The sequence below is a fragment of the Peromyscus maniculatus genome, chromosome 23 (assembly GCF_049852395.1).
Source record: "Peromyscus maniculatus bairdii isolate BWxNUB_F1_BW_parent chromosome 23, HU_Pman_BW_mat_3.1, whole genome shotgun sequence".
Lineage (NCBI taxonomy): Eukaryota > Metazoa > Chordata > Mammalia > Rodentia > Cricetidae > Peromyscus > Peromyscus maniculatus.
In genome coordinates this window covers 41,445,771-41,465,731 of record NC_134874.1, presented here as the reverse complement: position 1 = coordinate 41,465,731, position 19,961 = coordinate 41,445,771, and the positions used below count along the sequence as shown (strand labels likewise).

Genomic DNA, 19,961 nt, shown 5'->3' with positions numbered 1-19,961 from the left:
TAGGTTCCTACCACCTACATGGTGGCTATGTTGGTTTGAGTAGGAATGGTCCCCAAAGGGTCATATATTTGGGTGTTTGGTCATTAGGGGGTGGTGCTTGTGGAGGAGCTATCCACCACTCCCACATTTCCCTAGAGTGCTCTTGAGTAGGAGCAGCATGAAATATTAGCTAGAAGTAATAGAGGGGGGAAGATAAAGATAAAAAATACAGGATAACCTTGAGAGTGCCTGGAATCTATTCCAACAGGCTGTGATTGTCTCTGCACTAGGGTATATAAAAGAATACCAAGGGGTGGAGAAAAAGACCTCCCCACAGCACAGCAAAGTACAAATTATCTCAGAAACCTACACTCAGGCCCATGGTCTAATCCTCTCCTCTATGCAGACCTGTGGGGTAAAGCCACTAGGAAACCTGAAAATGGGCTCCCACAGGTTCCCCTTTCTTAATGTATAAAAAACAACTCCTCATTAAGAGCTCATTGCACTCTCCATAGCTGTCACACCTTCTAGTATAGGAGTAGAGGAAGACAAAGATGGCATTTCTTTTTCGGAATGGTCTAAGGTGACTACAGCAGTTTTAGCTGCATCCAGCCCTTTCTACACCAAAAACTTTAATGCAACTGCAAACCTAAAGACTCCCTTAGCTCCATAATTAACAGGTTAACATAAATATTGTTATAAATAGTTACAATTCTCTCAATCTTACCACTTAAAGCAAACTCTGAACTGAACCATTTGAATTTCTTACTAACTTAGGAAAAAACTCTGATGTATTCACATCAAACTTAAAATATTTCCTTAACTTCACCAAACCAAGGTGCATTACTAGCAATAGGTTAACATAATAACATAACCATTACTATACGCCATTATAATTCCTACCCATGCATTCAACCTTAATTCACTCAAACTCCCCCTTTTCTTTATAATTTTTTTAAACAAAATCTTGAACATAGTTAGAAAAATCCCAAATTTCTTCATTTAAACAGTTCCATTTGTAACACAAAACTAGTTCCATAGGTAATTCCATTCTTACATAAACAGTTACATAAAAGAGCTACATTTTTTAACACAAAACAATTCATGGATCATCACAGTTAATAAAGCATATATACATACACAAAACTGCATCTTGAGCCTAGGTAGATAAAAGAGATTTCTTCATTTAAATAGTTCCTAGTTCATCACCATAAGTAAATTCAAAATTGTCCCATTGCAATGGCAATTAGGCTTCACTGTGGTTCATTCTAATTTTTCATATCCAGGTCTACAGTGAAAGAGAAATGAAGCAGTGAGACACAGAGAAAAATGCAGATGGGTAAAGAAGAAGCATGAATGCATTTAAAGTTTCAAATGAAGTAGTTTCAAAAGTACCTGTAACTGTTGGAAGTGATGAATGAGTCCTGTTTGAAAGTAACATAGCTTCTTCCCCTGGACACTAGGAAAATGCCTTGAGGACAAGACCTAGAATCCACCCTGAGAATGTTCAAACTCTAAAGATAGAGAGCCTGAACCTGAGCATCCTACAGGAGCAGAATCCTTGAAAAGTTTTTCCACATATTTATCCATTGAGAAACCTAGAGTTCACTGCAATTGTGGTCCATGGAGGCTAGAGAACAGCTCAGGCTGGAAGCAGAATGTGTCATTCACATGATTCTGCTTTTGAAGGAATGAAAATAAAAGAATGAGAAAGCATGGAAACTTCAATGAGATTCCTGAATGCTGCTGGGGCCAAACAATGTGCAGAAAGGCTGGATTTCCTGAAAGGGAGCCAGTAGTGGACATTGTATGACGCTATAAAATTGGAGACCCCAGAACTTTGGAGATGCCATGGCCATAGGACTTAAACTAAAAAAAGATGTAGGAATTGAGTCAAGAGGGAAGATGTACACACTGTAGATGACTGGGCTTGAGAGGAAGACCTTTCCAAGTTCTTTAGAGACCACAGGATTCCAACATAATCCAGATGCTTGAAATGGAGTTGTAAGATGTCATGTTTATCCTGCATAATTTTGGTCAAGCTACAGTCTAAAACTTCCTTGCTGTAACATCGTTTATCTCTTTGGAACTAAATCAGTGACATTATATATTGAATCCATGTTATATTGTATTGTATTGCTTTTAAAATTCAAAGGGATTCAGAGTCCAGAGATTGCTTTGAGTCTCAGAAGAGACAATGGACTTTTGATGTAACTAGGGCTACTATAGGGACTATGGTGACTATGGAGACTGTGGGGACTGTGAGGTCTGTGGAAGTAGTAAATGAATTTTGCATTTTGAAATAGTCACTGACATCAAAAGAAACAGCTCTCACCTCAAAAGAATTAAAGACATGTTTTATTCTGGAACATGTATGTGTTGACTATGGACTGCAAACATACATTTAGACTCCTTCAGATATAATGTTCCTATGTGGAAAGAGTTCTGTGGAATTTTTATGATGAAAGAACAAAGTAAGCCATGAATCAAGGCATTTAAAATTGCTTTTGTTACATCATAGAGGTGATTAAAGTAAGGTGGGGAAATCCCCCATATAAGCCTCAGATGCTCTTATAACAGTCTTAACTTTCAGGTTTGTGTTGGTGGAAACTAAGTTAACAGATTTCAAAAGTGTTTTTTATCTATTAGTTATTGTGACACTGTCAAAAGGGCAGTCCAGGGAGGTAAAACACCCCAAGATAGGGTAAATAGGCTCTGGACCAGCAACATTCCACCCTCTTCACCTTTCAGCAGCTCAAATCAGTCCATCAGGCTCTATAGACTCGGCTTTTTTCCAGGAGTTCTAATTCATATCCTGAACCTATGGGGCCTGGGGCAGAATATGGTAGTTTATATGTGAAATATCTCCAAAGAACTCAGATGATCTCATCCCACCTGGTAATGCTGTGTATAGGGACGTGGTTTACCTCTTGCTGCACTTTGTGTCTGTCAATCTCCTGCCTGTGGATGCAATGTGGTCAGTCATCTTATGCCCCAGCTTCACTGCCTTCTCCACTGTAATGGACTCTGTCTTTTCTTAAACTGTTATACCAAAGAAATTGTTATGTTCTTAAGTTGCTTCTTGTCAGCCATTTGGTCACAACAGTGAGAAAATTAACATAGGCTGTATGACTTCTATATTCAGAACACAAAGCACACTGTGAATGTATGAGACTTAAGAATTCTTGACTGAGTTCAGATATGCACTGTTCTAAGTTATTCCACAGTGTGCCTTGACCTGAAAGACTCCATTTTATAGATAGCTTTTCATTCCAGTTTGAGGGTAGAGGATGTTTAGCCTTAAAGGTGAAACTTCAGATAATAAACATCTGTTGAGTACCACCCAGGTGGCACAGACTAATAAGTGACTTATTCCTAGGATTAGAAAGGGTGTCACCTATAAACTTATCATGAGGAATTGAGACTACAGTGGTCCATGGGCATCTTGAAATCCAATCAGAAAAAATAATCCCAAGAATTTACGAGACATGCCAGACCAGGGAAAAGGTGTAATTATACACCTGAGCTTTGAAAGTGGTGGATGCCTATGACCGTGATAGCAATGACCCCATACTAGTCTATTAGGTAATACTTTGTGTGTGTCAAAGACCAACTGGAAGAGAAATCCCAAGGACTTCAGCTCTGTTCAATGTTCTGCTGTTGCTCAATTTACTCACCTGCCATCTAATTTATTCTCTTGCTTGTCTATTCAGACCTCAACTCTAATATTCCTAATCCAAACCAGATTTGATGGCATCTAGACTCAATTATGCAGTTTTGCTGTCAATCCTGACTCTCTCATGACTTCAAAAGCAGCCCCTTCCTTGATTCTAGTTCTGGGTTTATTATCTTTTCAGTACAGAATCTACATGCATCAACTTCAGGCCACATCTGAAAGCCCTTGAACTCGATCATATCTACTTGTATTCATTCTGTAAACTGAATTTAGCCATACACAAAGATACACAGATGTGTTGAATGGTCTATGAATGAAGAGACTACATTTACCTTAGCCAGATTACCAAAATATGTGAGATAATCTAACAAACTCTTGCCATTGAAACCAGTGCAACTAGTGAATTTATTATTTCTGTGAAAACTGGCCTTGTAGAAAGACACCAATGTGCCCCCAGCTTCTGGCAGTGCATGCTTACAGCATTCCTACCCTCTTGGAGTTCCACATTCAACAGGAGAAAGAGCAGGAAACTTAGAAGCACATGGTGGTTATTGAATTTCAAGTTCGGATAATTCCAACAAAGCAAAAGAATCTTCTGTTGCACATCTCAGCAGTGTTTTAGGTTACTTCCTCTTGTTTCTTCCTTTTAACACCACCCTCCTCAGTAGAATATCAATATAAAATACTCATTTAGAATGGAAGGATTGAAGAATGAGTTCTTGTGCATGTCTGAGCCTGTTTTTTTGCCATCTGTCTGTAAGAAATATTGACCAGAACTGACTTAAGAAGGCCAAGGTTCACTTGACTCAATAAAAAGATCCCTTCAGGTTTTCCCTCGCCTATGTGTATGTGCTCCTCTTGGAGGTTGTATCAAAATACCTCCCCTTTGCTATTATTCTGTCCTCCTTCACTGCTTCACTTAGAGTGTCAAAGATCACCCAACTAAACCAGAAAACAAGAGTTCTTCAGGACATGACAGAACAAATCCTTGGAGAGTAATGGACTGAGGAAAAGGTGAATCCTACAGTCGTTTATCAAGTGGTCCTGGAGAGAGAGAGAGAGAGAGAGAGAGAGAGAGAGAGAGAGAGAGAGAGAGAGAGAGAGAGAGAGAGAGAGAGAGCCTGTGTGTGTATGTGTGTGTATGAGAGAGAGAGAAACAGAGAGACAGAGCGGGAGACAGATGAGAAAGAAAGACAGAGACAGACAAACAGAAAGACAGAGAAACAGAGAAAAAGAAACAGAGACACAGACACAGACAGAGACAGAAAGAAACAGAGAGAAAAACTCCAGAAACAAAAGGTAAGGTAATGTTTATTGTTCTGAGTATTTTGACACAATTACTGATGTAATTCAATCCAGAGTCTTACCAAATACATCTTCTTAAAAATAATTAAAAAAAAATAAGCTTTTGCCAGGTGGTGTTGGCACACACCTTTAATCCCAGCACTTGGGAGGCAGAACCAAGCGGATCTCTGTGATTTCGAAGCCAGCCTGGTCTACAGAATGAGATCCAGGACAGGCAACAAAACTAGTCAGTGAAACCTTGTCTCAAAAAAACAAAATAATAATAATAATAATAATTCACAACTTTTGTTAACATTGGTATACTAAGTCTAAGAGAGATTAGTTCTCTGATCTAAAACTACAGCACTAAGTACAAGTATAGCTATCACTGAAGTTCCACACTCTAGTCTCATATATGATCTTCACCCACACAGGATGAGCGAAGGAACAGCCTTTCAGCCTGGATCTTCTGAATACACAGTGTCTGCAACTTGGGCTGCTTCAAAGAAACAAAATGATAATTCCTAGAAATCTCATTGATGAGGGTGACAGTGATAAGAAGGGGAATTCATTCTGCTCTCCAGGCCCCAAATGATAAAACATTCTGTCAATTTTGTAGCAATGAACAGAATGTAAATTACATCATGAATGCTCACTCACCCCTGCTTCCCAGAGTCTCTTTCCAGATCAAGCATCTACCAGCAAGTTTCTAGCATTTCACAGATCATCCTGAGTTATTTTTCCAACTCTTTAGAGAGTTCCTGAGGAAAACAGACTCTTTATCACAGCAGCCATCAATTGCAAAAGCTCTGTAGGTAAAAGTGGGACTGCATGTGCACTTTTCTCATCCATGCTGTGATGCTGGCATGCTTGATCTTATGCCACAGTCCCCAAGATTGCATGTGTGCAGCTACACTATCATGTCTGGTTCTCTGCAGATGACTGCTCTCTCTGGCTCTGCAGTACTTCTATGTCCCCTTCTTCAGTGATCTTTGAGCCTTAGGGGTTTGTGATAATATAAAAATGTCATGCCTGTATGGAATAAGGGTATATTAAACAACAACAAGAAAACACATGAAATGAGGAGGGAAGAGTTATGGAGGGTATAGTGGAAGAACCGGGGGTGAGGGAAATGGGTGGGGGTTTGTTCAACATGCTTTATATAGTTTGTATGAACATTAAACAAGAAAGAAGATAGTACAGGGGCTAGACAGATAGTCATTGGTAAAGAGAGTGTTCTGCTCTTGTAAACAGCAAAGTGTTTGGTTCCTAATATACACATTAGGTGGCTTATGAATACCTATAACTCCAGTTTCAGGGAGATTCATCAACTCTGGTTTCTGTGGACACCTACATACATGTGCATGCATCTATACATGGACATATAAGCACATTTTTTAAAATAATAAAAAATATTTTTATAAATTGAAAAGTTCAATAAAAGAGTTCCATACTTCACATCTGTGGGATAAATTGTGCTGTTATTATTTTTCATTTTTACTTTAAAGATGTGAAAACAGACACATTGGAAGAAGCTTTTGCAAATGATGAAGCCATAAAGCCAAGATATGAGGAGAGTGCGTACAAATCTGAATTCTATCAGGAAAAAACTTGCATAATTTCAGAGGACAGAAGAGAAACTCTCTGATATTAAGGAATATTAATGACCAGTGATTTTTCATCCCTGTTATTTTTGGTGGTAGTATGTGTGTACTTCTCTTCTTTGGGGTTTACTCTTGTGGCTTTATCTATTGCCTGTGTTTTCGAGTGTGTATCTGACTTCCCTCGGTTGGAATTTTCCTTCTAGTGCTTTCTGTAGGGCTGGATTTGTGGATAGGTATTGTTTAATCTGGCTTTGTCTTCGAATGTCTTGTTCCTTCCATCTATGATGATTGAAAGTTTTGCTGGGTATATTAGTCTGGGCTGACATCCATGGTCTCTTAGTGTCTGCATTACATCTGTCCAGGTCCTTCTGGCTTTCAAAGTCTCCATTGAGAAATCGGGTGTTATTCTGATGGTTTTACTTTTATAGGTCACTTGGCCTTTTTCCTTGGCTGCTCTTAATATTCTTTCTTCATTCTGTACATTTAGTTGTTTAATTATTATGTGTCGAGGGGACTTTTTTTGGGGGTCTAGTCTGTTTGGTGTTCTATAGGCTTCTTGTATCTTCATAGGCATTTCCTTCTTTAAGTTGGGAAAGTTTTCTTCTATAATTATGTTGAATATATTTTCTGTGCCTTTGATTTGGTATTCTTCACCTTCTTCTATCCCTATAATTCATAGGTTTGGTCTTTTCATGGTGTCCCAAATTTCTTGGACATTTTGGTTCATGACATGATCTATTGGTTATAAACTGTATGGCCGTGGCAGGCTTCTTGCTAACTGTTCTTATAGCTTAAATTAATCCATTTCCACAAATCTATACCCTGCCATGTGGCCTGTGGCTTACCAGTACTTTACATCTTCCTTGTCCTGGCGGCTGCTGCAGGCAGTCTCCTTCTGCCTTCCTGTTCTTTTATTTCTCTTCTCTGTTAGCCCCACCTATACTTCCTGCCTAGCCATGGCCAATCAGGTTTTATTTGTTGACCAATCAAAGCAACTTGACATACAGGCCATTCCCCAGCACAGCCAAGTGCAGACTATCTGAGATACCTGCACTTAGGCTTGTGGTCCTAATCATCCTAATTATCCTCTATGCAGACCTGCTAGGTAAAGCCACGAGGAACCTGAATAAGACATCTGAATCTGTCTTTTTGTGAATCTATTGCTTTAAACTGCAGCATTTGTAAGCTGAAATAGTGCTATGGCTGCTGGCTCCACCCACCTCAGCTTCCCAACATGGCAGTGGTACGTTTACCGCCAGCTCTGGGAGCTATTGTGGGTATATGCTTTTATCCAGTGTGTAGCCCAGAAACCTCCTTTTGTTTTGTACTAGCAAAGGCTAAATCCACCATGCAGCTTAATGTGCCACTTGCAGAGGCCTCATTCCCGCCAAACTGCAGATCGAGTGCACATGCCAGGAAGCCACAAGTAGCTCAAACCGGCAAGCTGCCGCTCATTTGAGAGAGATAATTAGGAAGCTGTTTTTAGCTCCATTTTAGAATCTTTTCTCAGGTTTTAGGTGGAAACTCTTGCCCTCTCATTGGGCACCATTTGTAGCTAGAGTTTTCCTGCCTTGCCCAGTCAGGACAAATTTTTGTCACCTGCCAGTCCCACAGCCGCTTTTTTGTTTGTTTGTTTGTTTACAAACTGTAAACAAAAGATTCAGATGGAACAAGACTTTAAATGCTTTACAATGTGTGTAAAAATGTACATAGGCTTGGAAGATAGAGGAAAAGGAACATAGACAGTTATATAAAGAAATAGAAAGTTTAAAAAAAATAAAGTCTTTAAAGAGAAAGTAAAAGTAATATAAAAAATAAGCCATGTAAAGATGGATATCACACAGAGAGTCTGGATTATGTTGTCTTTGGGATTTTTAACTGCAGAAAAACATTTGATCATAAAAGATGTTGAGTTAAACCAATATGTATATATTAAAGATTCCTTGACTTCAAAATTTGGATATAAGGATGTGTTACTTTGGAAAGGAGACTCTGCTTTTGTTTTCACAGAAAGCAAGAGGCTATGGATTTGTTCCAGATTAAAATACATCAGGTTTGACCAGCCAAGACCCCCTGAAAGGTCTCCAATGACACCATGACCCAGATGATCCAACATCCAGAATGGTTTGAAGGCAACTGGATCAGACAATACAACCTCATGGACTATTCCTTAATCCTAAAATTTTCTTTGTATCCCCATAAGATACAGCACCCCCCTTCAGCAGGAAGTAGTAAGAGAAGCTACACCCAAATTCCCAAATTATATGTAATTTTACTTTGTTAAGGTTAAAACCTTACTTTTAAAAGGGGGGGGGAGTGCTGTGGGATGTTCTGTATGTCCTGTGGGAGCCCGTTCTTGGGTTCCTCATAGCTTTACCCAGCAGGTCCGCATAGACGATGATTAGGACCACAAGCCTGAGTGCAGGTGTCTCAGATGGTCTGCACTTGGCTGTGCTGGGGGATGGTCTGTATGTCAAGTTGTTCTGATTGGTCAATAAATAAAACCTGATTGGCTGTGGCTAGGCAGGAAGTATAGGCAGGACAAACAGAGAGGAGAAATAAAACAAGAGGAAGGCAGGAGTCACAGCCTGCAGCAGCCGCCAGGACAAGGAAGATGTGAAGTACTGGTAAGCCACGAGCCACATGGCAAGGTATAGATTTATAGAAATGGACTAATTTAAGATATAAAAAGAGTTAGCAAGAAGCCTGCCATGGCCATACAGTTTGTAAACAAAATAAGTCTCTGTGTTTACTTGGTTGGGTCTGAGTGGCTGTGGGACTGGCGGGTGAGAGAGATTTGTCCTGACTGTGGGCAAGACAGGAAAACTCTAGCTACAGGCAAGGCTTTCCACAAAGCCCTTTTTACACCGAATGTGTTCCCTTCAAGCATTTCAGTATACTCTTCACTGAATTCCTCTTTCACATTTTTTTTAAATTTACTTTCTCTTTTTCATTTAACTGTTTATTTGTGTCATCATGAGTTTTATTGGGGAATTTATTTCATCTTTAATTTTGTTCACAATACATATAATCATTCATGTGAGGTCTTTAGTATTTCATCTAATCCATTCTGATTTGAGGTCATTTTGGGAAATGGATAATTTTTGAAGTAACATTTTATAATATTTGTTTATCCTCTTATCTTTTTTTAATTTCCTGGTGATGAAATGACTGTGTTGCAGCACATCAAAGGTATATGTAACCCAAATTCTTGGAAAGGCCATGTGGTAAAAGTGTTGGGTCTATGAACACAATCTTTTTGTAATAACTTTTAATGACCTTAGGAGTACATGGGCAGAGTGCAAGTAAACATGTCCTGGAAAACTCTGACGCTTCAGAGAGTTTCTCTTCTGTCCTCTGAAATTATGCAAGTTTTCTCCTGATAGAATTCAGATTTGTACGCACTCTCCTCATATCTTGGCTTTATGGCTTCGTCATTTGCAAAAGCTTCTTCCAATGTGTCTGTTTTCACATCTTTAAAGTAAGAATGAAAAATAATAACAGCACAATTTATCCCACAGATGTGAAGTATGGAACTCTTTTATTGAACTTTTCAATTTATAAAAATATTTTTTATTATTTTAAAACATTTATGCCCCAAACACAAGGGCAGCCACATATGTAAAAGAAACATAACTAAAGCTTAAACCACATATAAAACCCCACACATTAATAGTGGGAGATCTCAACACCCCACTTTCACCACTGGACAGATATCCCAAATCGAAACTTAACAGAGAAATAAAGGACTTAACTGATGTCATGACCCAATTGGACCTAATAGATATCTACAGAACATTCCATCCTAACAAGAAAGAATATACCTTCTTCTCAGCACCCCATGGAACTTTCTCTAAAATCGACCACATACTTGGCCACAAAGCAAATCTCAACAGATACAAAACAATCAGAATAACCTCCTGTGTTCTATCAGACCACCATGGTTTAAAGCTAGATTTCAACAACAACAAAAACTACAGAAAACCTACAATCTCATGGAAACTGAATAATGCTCAACTGAATCACCAATGGGTTAGGGAAGAAATAAAGAAAGAAATTAAAGACTTCCTAGAGATCAATGAAAATGAAGACACCACATACCCAAACTTATGGGACACTATGAAAGCAGTGTTAAGAGGGAAATTCATAGCACTAAATGCCCACATAAAGAAGCTGGAGAAATCCCACACTAGTGATTTAACAGCACATCTGAAAGCTCTAGAACAAGAAGAAGCAAAGTCTCCCAGGAAGAATAGATGCCAGGAAATTATCAAAGTGAGAGGTGAAATTAATAAATTAGAAACTAAGAGAATAATACAAAAAATTAATGAAACAAAGAGTTGGTTCTTTGAGAAAATCAACAAGATAGACAAGCCCTTATCCAAACTAACCAAAAGACAGAGAGAGAGAATCAAAAACAAACAAAATCAGAAATGAAAAAGGGGTCATAACAACAGACATTGAGGAAATCCAGAGAATTATCAGGTCATATTTCAAAAGCCTCTACTCCACAAAACTGGAAAATCTAAAAGAAATGGACATTTTTCTGGATAGGTATGACATACCTAAGTTAAATCAAGACCAGATAAACTATTTAAATAGTCCAATATCCCCTAAGGAAATAGAAACAGTCATTAAAAGTCTCCCAACCAAAAAAAGCCCAGGACTAGATGGTTTCAGCACAGAATTCTACCAGATCTTCAAAGAAGAGTTAATACCAATACTCTCTAAATTGTTCCACATAATAGAAACAGAAGGAACATTACCAAATTTCTTCTATAAGGCTACAATTACCCTGATTCCTAAACCAAACAAGGATGCAACAAAAAAAGAGAACTACAGACCGATCTCCCTCATGAACATTGATGCAAAAATACTCAATAAAATACTGGCAAACAGACTCCAAGAACACATCAGAACAATTATCCACCATGATCAAGTAGGCTTCATCCCAGGGATGCAAGGGTGGTTCAACATATGAAAGTCCATCAATGTAATACACCATATAAACAAACTCAAAGAAAAAAACCACATGATCATCTCACTAGATGCAGAAAAGGCATTTGACAAAATCCAACACCCCTTCATGATAAAAGTCTTGGAGCGATCAGGAATACAGGGAACATACCTAAACATAATAAAGGCAATATATAGCAAACCAACAGCCAACATCAAATTAAATGGAGAGAAACTCAAAGCAATTCCACTAAAATCAGGAACGAGGCAAGGCTGTCCCCTCTCCCCATACTTATTCAATATAGTACTTGAAGTTCTAGCCAGAGCAATAAGACAACATAAGGAGATTAAGGGGATTCAAATTGGAAAGGAAGAAGTCAAGCTTTCCCTATTTGCAGATGACATGATAGTATACTTGAGTGACCCCAAAGATTCCACCCAGGAATTGATAAAGCTTATAAACACCTTCAGCAACATAGCAGGATACAAGATCAACTCAAAAAAATCAGTAGCCCTCCTATATACAATGGACAAAGAAGCTGAGAAGGCAATTAGAGATACATCACCCTTTACAATAGCCAAAAATGACATAAAATACCTTGGGGTAACACTAACCAAGCAAGTGAAGGACCTATATGACAAGAACTTTAAGTCCCTGAAAAAAGAAATTGAAGAAGATCTCAGAAAATGGAAAGATCTCCCATGCTCATGGATAGGCAGGGTTAACATAGTAAAAATGGCAATCTTACCAAAAGCAATTTACAGATTCAATGCAATCCCCATCAAAATACCAACACAATTCTTCACAGACCTGGAAAGAATAATACTCAACTTCATATGGAAAAACAAAAAACCCAGGATAGCTAAAAGTAACCTGTACAATAAAACAACTTCTGGAGGCATCACAATCCCTGACTTCAAGCTCTACTATAGAGCTACAGTAATAAAAACATCTTGGTATTGGCATAAAAACCAACATGTGGACCAATGGAATCGAATTGAAGACCCTGACATTAACCCACACACCTATGGACATATAATTTTTGACAAAGAAGCCAAAAGTGTACAATGGAAATAAGAAAGCATCTTCAACAAATGGTGCTGGCATAACTGGATATCAATGTGTAGAAGGCTGCAAATAGATCCATATCTGTCACCGTGCACAAAACTTAAGTCCAAGTGGATCAAAGACCTCAACATAAATCCAGCTACTCTGAACCTGCTAGAAGAGAAAGTAGGAAATAGTCTTGAACGCATTGGCATAGGAGATCACTTCCTAAATATAACACCAGTAGCGCAGACACTGAGACAAACAATCAATCAATGGGACCTCTTGAAACTGAGAAGCTTTTGTAGTGCAAAGGGTACGGTCAACAAGGCAAAGTGACAGCCTACAGAATGGCAAAAGATCTTCACCAATCCCACATGTCACAGAGGACTGATATCCAGAATATATAAGGAACTCAAGAAATTAGACATCAAAACGACCAACAGTTCAATTGAGAAATGGGCTTTAGAATTAAACAGAGAATTCTCAACAGAGGAAACCCAAATGGCTGAAAGACATTTAAGGAATTGCTCAACATCCCTAATCATCAGGGAAATGCAAATCAAAACAACTCTGAGATACCACCGTACGCCTGTCAGAGTGTCTAAGATCAAAAACACTGAAGACACTTTATGCTGGAGAGGATGTGGAACTAGGGGAACTCTCCTCCACTGCTGGTGGGAATGCAAGCTTGTACAAATACTTTGGAAATCAATATGGCACTTTCTTAGAAAATTGGGAATCAATCTCCCCCAAGATCCAGCTATACCGCTCCTGGGCATATACCCAAGAAATGCTCAATCATACCACAAGAGCACTTGCTCAGCTATGTTCATATCAGCATTGTTTGTAATAGCCAAAACCTGGAAACAACCTAGATGCCCTTCAACTGAAGAATGGATAAATAAATTGTGGCACATATACACAATGGAATACTACTCAGCAGAGAAAAACAATGACATCATACGGTTTGCAGGCAAATGGACGGATCTAGAAAAAAATCATCCTGAGTGACGTAACCCAGACTCAGAAAGACAAATATGGTATGTACTCACTCATAGGAAGATGCTAGATGTGGAACAAGGATGACTGGACTGCTACTCACATCACCAGTGAGGCTACCTGGAAAACGGGACCCCAAAAAAGACATGGAGAAATGGATGAGATCTACATGAACAGCCTGGTCATGAGTGGGAACAATGAAGGGCGACGGTCGAGGGAAAGAGAGTGGGAGATCCTAGCTGGATCAAGAAAAGAGAGGGAGAACAAGGAATAGGAGACCATGGTAAATGAAGACCACATGAGAAGGTGAGAAGGGGAGGAAGCAGAGAGCTAGGGAGGCCCACGGAGATCCACAAAGATACCCCTGCAAAAGACTGCTGGCAATGGTTGAGAGACGGCAGGAACTGACCTACTCTGGTGATGGGATGGCCAGACATCCTGATCGTTGTGCCATAAACCCCATCCAAGGACTGAGGAATCTGGATGCAGACATCCACGGCTGGGCCCCTGGTGGAGCACTGGGAGTCTAATTAGTGAGAAAGAAGAGGGTTTATATGAACGAGAATTGTTGAAGCCAAGGTTGGATAAATCACAGGGACAAGTAACCAAATGAATGGAAGCACAGGATCTATGAACCAAAGGCTGAGGGGCCCCCAACTGGATCAGACCCCCTGAATGGGTGAGACAGTCATTTGGCTTGATCTGTTTGGGAGGCAGCTGTGAGTTGGTGCCGGGTCCTGGGCTCGTTGCATGAGTTGGCATTCTTTTCCTTCTTCTATCCCTATTATTTGTATGTTTGGCCTTTTCTTGTTTTCTCAGGTTTCCTGGACATTTTGTGTTATGTCTCTTTGGCTTTGGAGTTTTCTTTGACTGATGAATATATTTCCTCTATTGTATCGTCTACACTAGAGATTCTGTCTTCCATCTCTTATATTCTGTTGGTTATGCTTGCACATGTGTTTCCTGTTCATTTACTCAGATTTGCTATTTCCAGCATTCCCACTGTTTGTGTCTTCTTCTTTGTTTCTATTTCACTTTTCAGATCTTGAATCATTTTCTTCACATGTTTATTTGCTTTTTCATGTTTTTTTGGCTTTCTTTAAGGGGTTTATTGATTTCTTCCAATTTTTTGTTTGTCTTTTCCTCAATTTCATTATTTCTTGAAAGGCCTCTAGCATCTTCATGATGTTATTCTTAAGGTCACTTTCTTCTGCTTCTTCTATATTTTGATGTTCAGGTCTTGCTGTTGGAAGAGGGCTAGGTTCTGGTGATGACATATTGCTCTTTATGTTGATGTATGTATTTTTGCCTTGACATCTGCCCATCTCCTTCTCTAATAGGTATAAGAGGTGCCTGTGTCTGAGCGAGTTGTTATTGGTCCACTCTGTGCTTGTTGTGTTTGTGTCACGGGGGGGCTTCCCTGAGTCTAATCTTAGTTCTTTGTCTAATTGGAGCAGGCAGATTCTGTGTCTCAGGAAGCTGCTCTTGGGGCAACGCAAGCTTGTTGATTCTATGAATCACAGAGCCACTCTTGGTCTTGGCTCTTGGTCCTGTCAGAGCTGACGGATTCTATGTTTCAGGAAGCCTCTCTTGGTCCAATGAGGGGTGGCAGACTCTACATCTCAGAAAGCTCCTCTCGGTCTCTTGGTCCAATGAGAGCTGGTGTTTTGGTTTCTGTGCTTCAGGATGTGACTGGTGTCTCAGGCAGATGGGTATGTGGGCAGGACGTGTACATTGCAGTGTCCACTGGGGTGTCTTGGTTGGGGTGGTGGCTTCCCACAGGAGCCCTGCCTGCTGGCCTGCTACTGGGACAGAGTTGGACAGGGGTTCCTGGGGAACGACTGTGTCCCAGGGATGGGTCCAAGGGGCAGGACTCTCTGGGTATGAGTAGAGTCACTCACCTCTTGGTCCAATGAGAGCTGGTAGTTTGGTTTTCATGTCTTAGGGAGTGGCTGTGGTCTCAGGTGGGCAGGTATGGAGGCAGGACATTTAGATTGCAGTGTCTGGTGGTGAGTTTTGGTGAGGAGGGGGCCTTTCCACAGGAGCCCTGCCTACTGGCCTACAACTGGGACAGAGCTGGGTGGAGGTTTCTGGGGACCAGCTGTGTCCCAGGGATCCAGGAATAAGTTCTTGATATAATCTTGAAGACAACAGACTTTTCTGGAGATGAATTATTTTCTTACAAATAATAAGTGAACCAAAAATAGTTGAATAAATAAAATGATAAGTTAAATAAATCATCAATTTCACAGAAGGCTGGTAGACCCAATATATTAAGAACAATAGTGGCTTTTTCCTGTGTTATCACATGGCTCTGACCCTAGCATTCAGATGTAGGATGGAGGAGGAATACAAAATTATGGCTTGCTTAGCTATATAGCATGTTCTGTATTGTCTTGAACAATATGGATTACTTTCTAGAAATAAATCTATCTTTATGAGTGAATTAATGGCTTTTAACACTCTGGTGATTTGAAAGAAAATGGTCCCCAAAGGTAGTGGCACTATTAGGATGTATGATCTTATTGGAGTAGATATGGTCTTATAGGAAGTATATCACTATGGAGGTAGGCCTTGAGGTTTCATATGCTCAACTCATGCCCAGTGTCTCAGGCTACTTCCAATTGTATTTGGATCAAGATAAAAACTTCCCAGTACCATGTCTGCCTTCAGGCCACTGTGCTCCCTGTCATGATGATAATGGACTAAACCTCTGAAACTATAAGATACAATATCAATAAAAATGTTTTCCTTTATAGGAGTTATCATTGTCATGGTGTCTGTTCATAACAATAGAAACCTCAACTAAGACAAACACCAAATGTCTTGAATTGCTTATATGGAGTATGAAAACATGCTTCAATCTATTCATACTTCAACATATATTGAGCACCTAATCTGTAAATGGCCCAAGACAAAATTGTGATGTGTCTTCCTTATTTTACTAAATTTTAACTGAAAAGTAGAAGTTTGAACATTGTAAAGCACATTTGTGGACACATAGCAAGCACATTTTAAAAGGTGATATAAAGATAATTTTCACTTAGTAGAACTAGAAAAAACACAAGTAGGTTTGGTACATTATAAATACTATTGTCATCCTCTGACTTTGAAACAATGCATTTACTTTCCAATCTGATACACGTGGGTTCATGGTAGAGTGGGGGGGAATTTAGGTACCACTATGGCATTAATCCTCTCTAGCTCTTCTGAATTTCCAAGATTGTGATAAGGGAATTTGCTCTTATTTTGACTAACTTTTTAAAATGATATTCTTGACAGTTTATGGAAGAGAAGATCTTCCCACAGAGTAATAATCCTGTACCAGCAGAAGAATGTGCAAACAAGTTGTTTCATAGTTGAGAAAGGCCATCTTGTATATAGCCAGAGTTTGTCAAAGATTGCCAGATGCCTACAGATTGCCTATCATCAAAACAAAGTCACTCAACTGTATTCAAGTACAGAGCAAAGAGACAGCTGACTTAAAGTCACCAAAGGGAAAATGACCACATTATATTCTTATTCTATGGTGAAAATTTACTGAGTAATATTTTATGCAAAAGTCATAAAATTTAAATTGTTAGGCATTGCTTCATTTAAGTTAATGACAACATATTGTTAAGTTCTTTAGAGGAGACCTTTCAAACATGTTTCTAACTATGACATCTTATATTAAAAGTGTCCAGAGAAGGGTGCTGAGAGTTTGTAAGACTGGACATGGTCATGAACTTCAAGGAAACAGTATTTTCCAGAGAGAACAGGGAAGATACACAAAAATACTTGCAAAGATATGACAGCATGCACAAGGCATGTGACATGTGCAAACTCAAATGAAATGGTGAGGGTGTGTGGATAAGAACACCATTCCCCACTTGGCTGAAGAGCTTGGATTGAGTTGCTGTGAAAGACAGTCTGTTTTCTTCATTAAGGCTGTGACCACTATTAAGTCAACCATATTGCAGACAAGGTCCCACACATAAGAGCTGTCTGTCATCTAACACAAACTGGACTATATTGACTTAAAAATTAGAGAGTAAAATGGAGAGAGAACACATTGAGTGTGAGGTGAGGTGGGCATGGATCTGGGATGAATTGTGGTGATGGGGTGATTGTGATCAACTGTATTGTATGAATTCTCCAAGAATTAATGACTGTGTTTAAAGGTGTACATAAAGAAATGCATCTATTAGAATTTTTGTCAGTTTTTAATATTTATAATAGTTTAAAATGTTTGAAGTATTTATTGAAAGATTTAAAAAGGAAGGACTTCCAGGGCACCATTTTAATTTTTGGAAAGAATAAAATTTAGAATGTAGGGGATGCTTTAATATATAAAAAGAAAATAATAGCAGGAAGTACATGTGGGTAGTTCATGGGTTTGAGGGTTGGGGGGCAGTGGCAGTCTGATGATATCATATCTAGAAGACAGGAGTAAAATGCATTGAGAAAATCTAGTGAAGGTTCTTGGTTGGAGGGTACTTGATTGATATGAACTTGAAGGTTAAAATATAATGATGAATAAAGAAGGGAAGAAACTTGTTGATTTATAAGAATATAAGTGGATGCCTGCTGGTCTAGACATGAGTTCCTAAAATATGAGGACATGTGCATGAAATGGCCAAACAAAGAATTCCTTCATATTCACAAATAATGATTTAATGTAGTGATTTTTGCCTATGGCTATAACTGGAACGACTGAGGAATGTTTAAAGCCACTCCGGTCAGTGATACTATATGTAATTATAAAATAATATCTTCATTGACTCTACATGAGCTTAACATTTACACTTAGACACAGACTAACTGTTCCTGAACTCAAGGGTCCTAGGGCTCAGGCATGACTTTATACAGATCTTTTATCAGGAAAAACATTAATTAAAGATAAATCAGTATATTCCATATATGTATTTCATATATATGTTTTATACATATATCCACAAATTTATGAAAATGCCTATGAATATAAAACAAAAACATGTCAAAAAGAATATGTTCTGCCTCACCTCTGTTTCTTCACAAGGATACAGGGAAAAGTTCTGCAGGGTTTTGACAATTGCAAGCTTCATGTTAATGAGAGCAAACCTCATGCCAATGCAGTTTCTAGGACCATGTTCAAAAGGCAGGTATGTATAGGATTGATGCTATCTTTATTCTCCTTGCTGAACCTGGTGTCACAATTGAACAAGAACATAAATAATGAAACATGAAGTGCACAAGAGTGACATGTTTAGTTTTCACCTACTGTCCTCAACCAGAATCATACAGGGCACTTCAATGTGTTCACTACTGAGATCAGGGTAAGTTAATTCATTATGAGATTTGGAAGTTCAAGTTCTTTCTACAACTTTATGGTAAAGAAGAGTTCCCAAAGTTAATAACATGATGTGTGGTGAATGCTCATTGAAATCAAATGTGTCTTTGAAGTTTAAAATAGAAAGGATGTCATGTGTTGTCACTGTGTAAACATCACAAAATAAAAGTGAAGGAGAAGGAAAAAATTGCCATGACTCTTGAGATGGGGATTTGCTCATTGGGGAAGGAGGAGATGCATGTTACAGATGAACTGTTTCTATTCCATTCTCTCTTCACCACCCTCTTTTTCCTTCCTGCCCTTGTTTTGTTCTTTCTTTTCCTCATTCTATCTTTTCCTCTTCTTCCTCCTCTTCCTTTCCAGCTCTCCTTTCCCTCATTAAGCCACTGTCACAAAATCTTTGACTGGCTCTTCCTCCTCCAAGAGTTATCAACTGAAGTGATTTGCAAGGACACATGCTGCTTCTCTACTCTGTTATCACTGAATTTTTGTCTCCATCTCCCCCATTAGCAGAAAAAAAACTACTGAATGTACAGACCTATGTCCAATTAATATTTGATTTCTCAAACAATTATTTAAATAAAAATGCTGATTCTGGAAATGTTCTATGCCACACCAACTCCAGTGTCGTCCATGTGACATGAACAATTATGTCAATAATAGCATACGAGAGATACGTGTCCCACGGGACTAAGCTCCCTGGAGGTCCCTGGCAGAGTGCCCTTGTTATGCCTCTTTCTCAAAGGAGATGTGCTTCACAGATCATGATCTCTCTGGGCTATGGGTTCTGTATAACTGCTTTTCTGATAATGTTCTAATTAATCTATAAATCACATCCCAAATTAATGAATGCTTGGGTTGTGAACTGTGGAGGAAAGGGGAAGATGGACATGGACCTTATTTAGATAAATACAGAATGAACTATTCCTTAAAGACCTCAAGCCTCAAGCTGCTAGATAATAGAAAGTATAATATAGTTCAGGCACTTCTAGGGAATGAAGACTCACACACTAGAAATCTTTTAGGAATCCCAACTAAAGTGATTTTTGGCAGAAATCATTATCTCATAGGAGGCAGATGGTGGGCCCCTCTGTTGAGGAA

The 19,961-nt window shown here is 39.0% G+C and overlaps 1 protein-coding gene across 1 annotated transcript in view; it reads right to left on the bottom strand.

Annotated features, from left to right (window-relative positions):
* LOC102925065 (cytochrome P450 3A13-like) overlaps positions 1–19,961 on the bottom strand; it is a 133,182-nt gene that overhangs the window by 62,616 nt on the left and 50,605 nt on the right. The gene's annotated exons all lie outside the window — the stretch shown is intronic.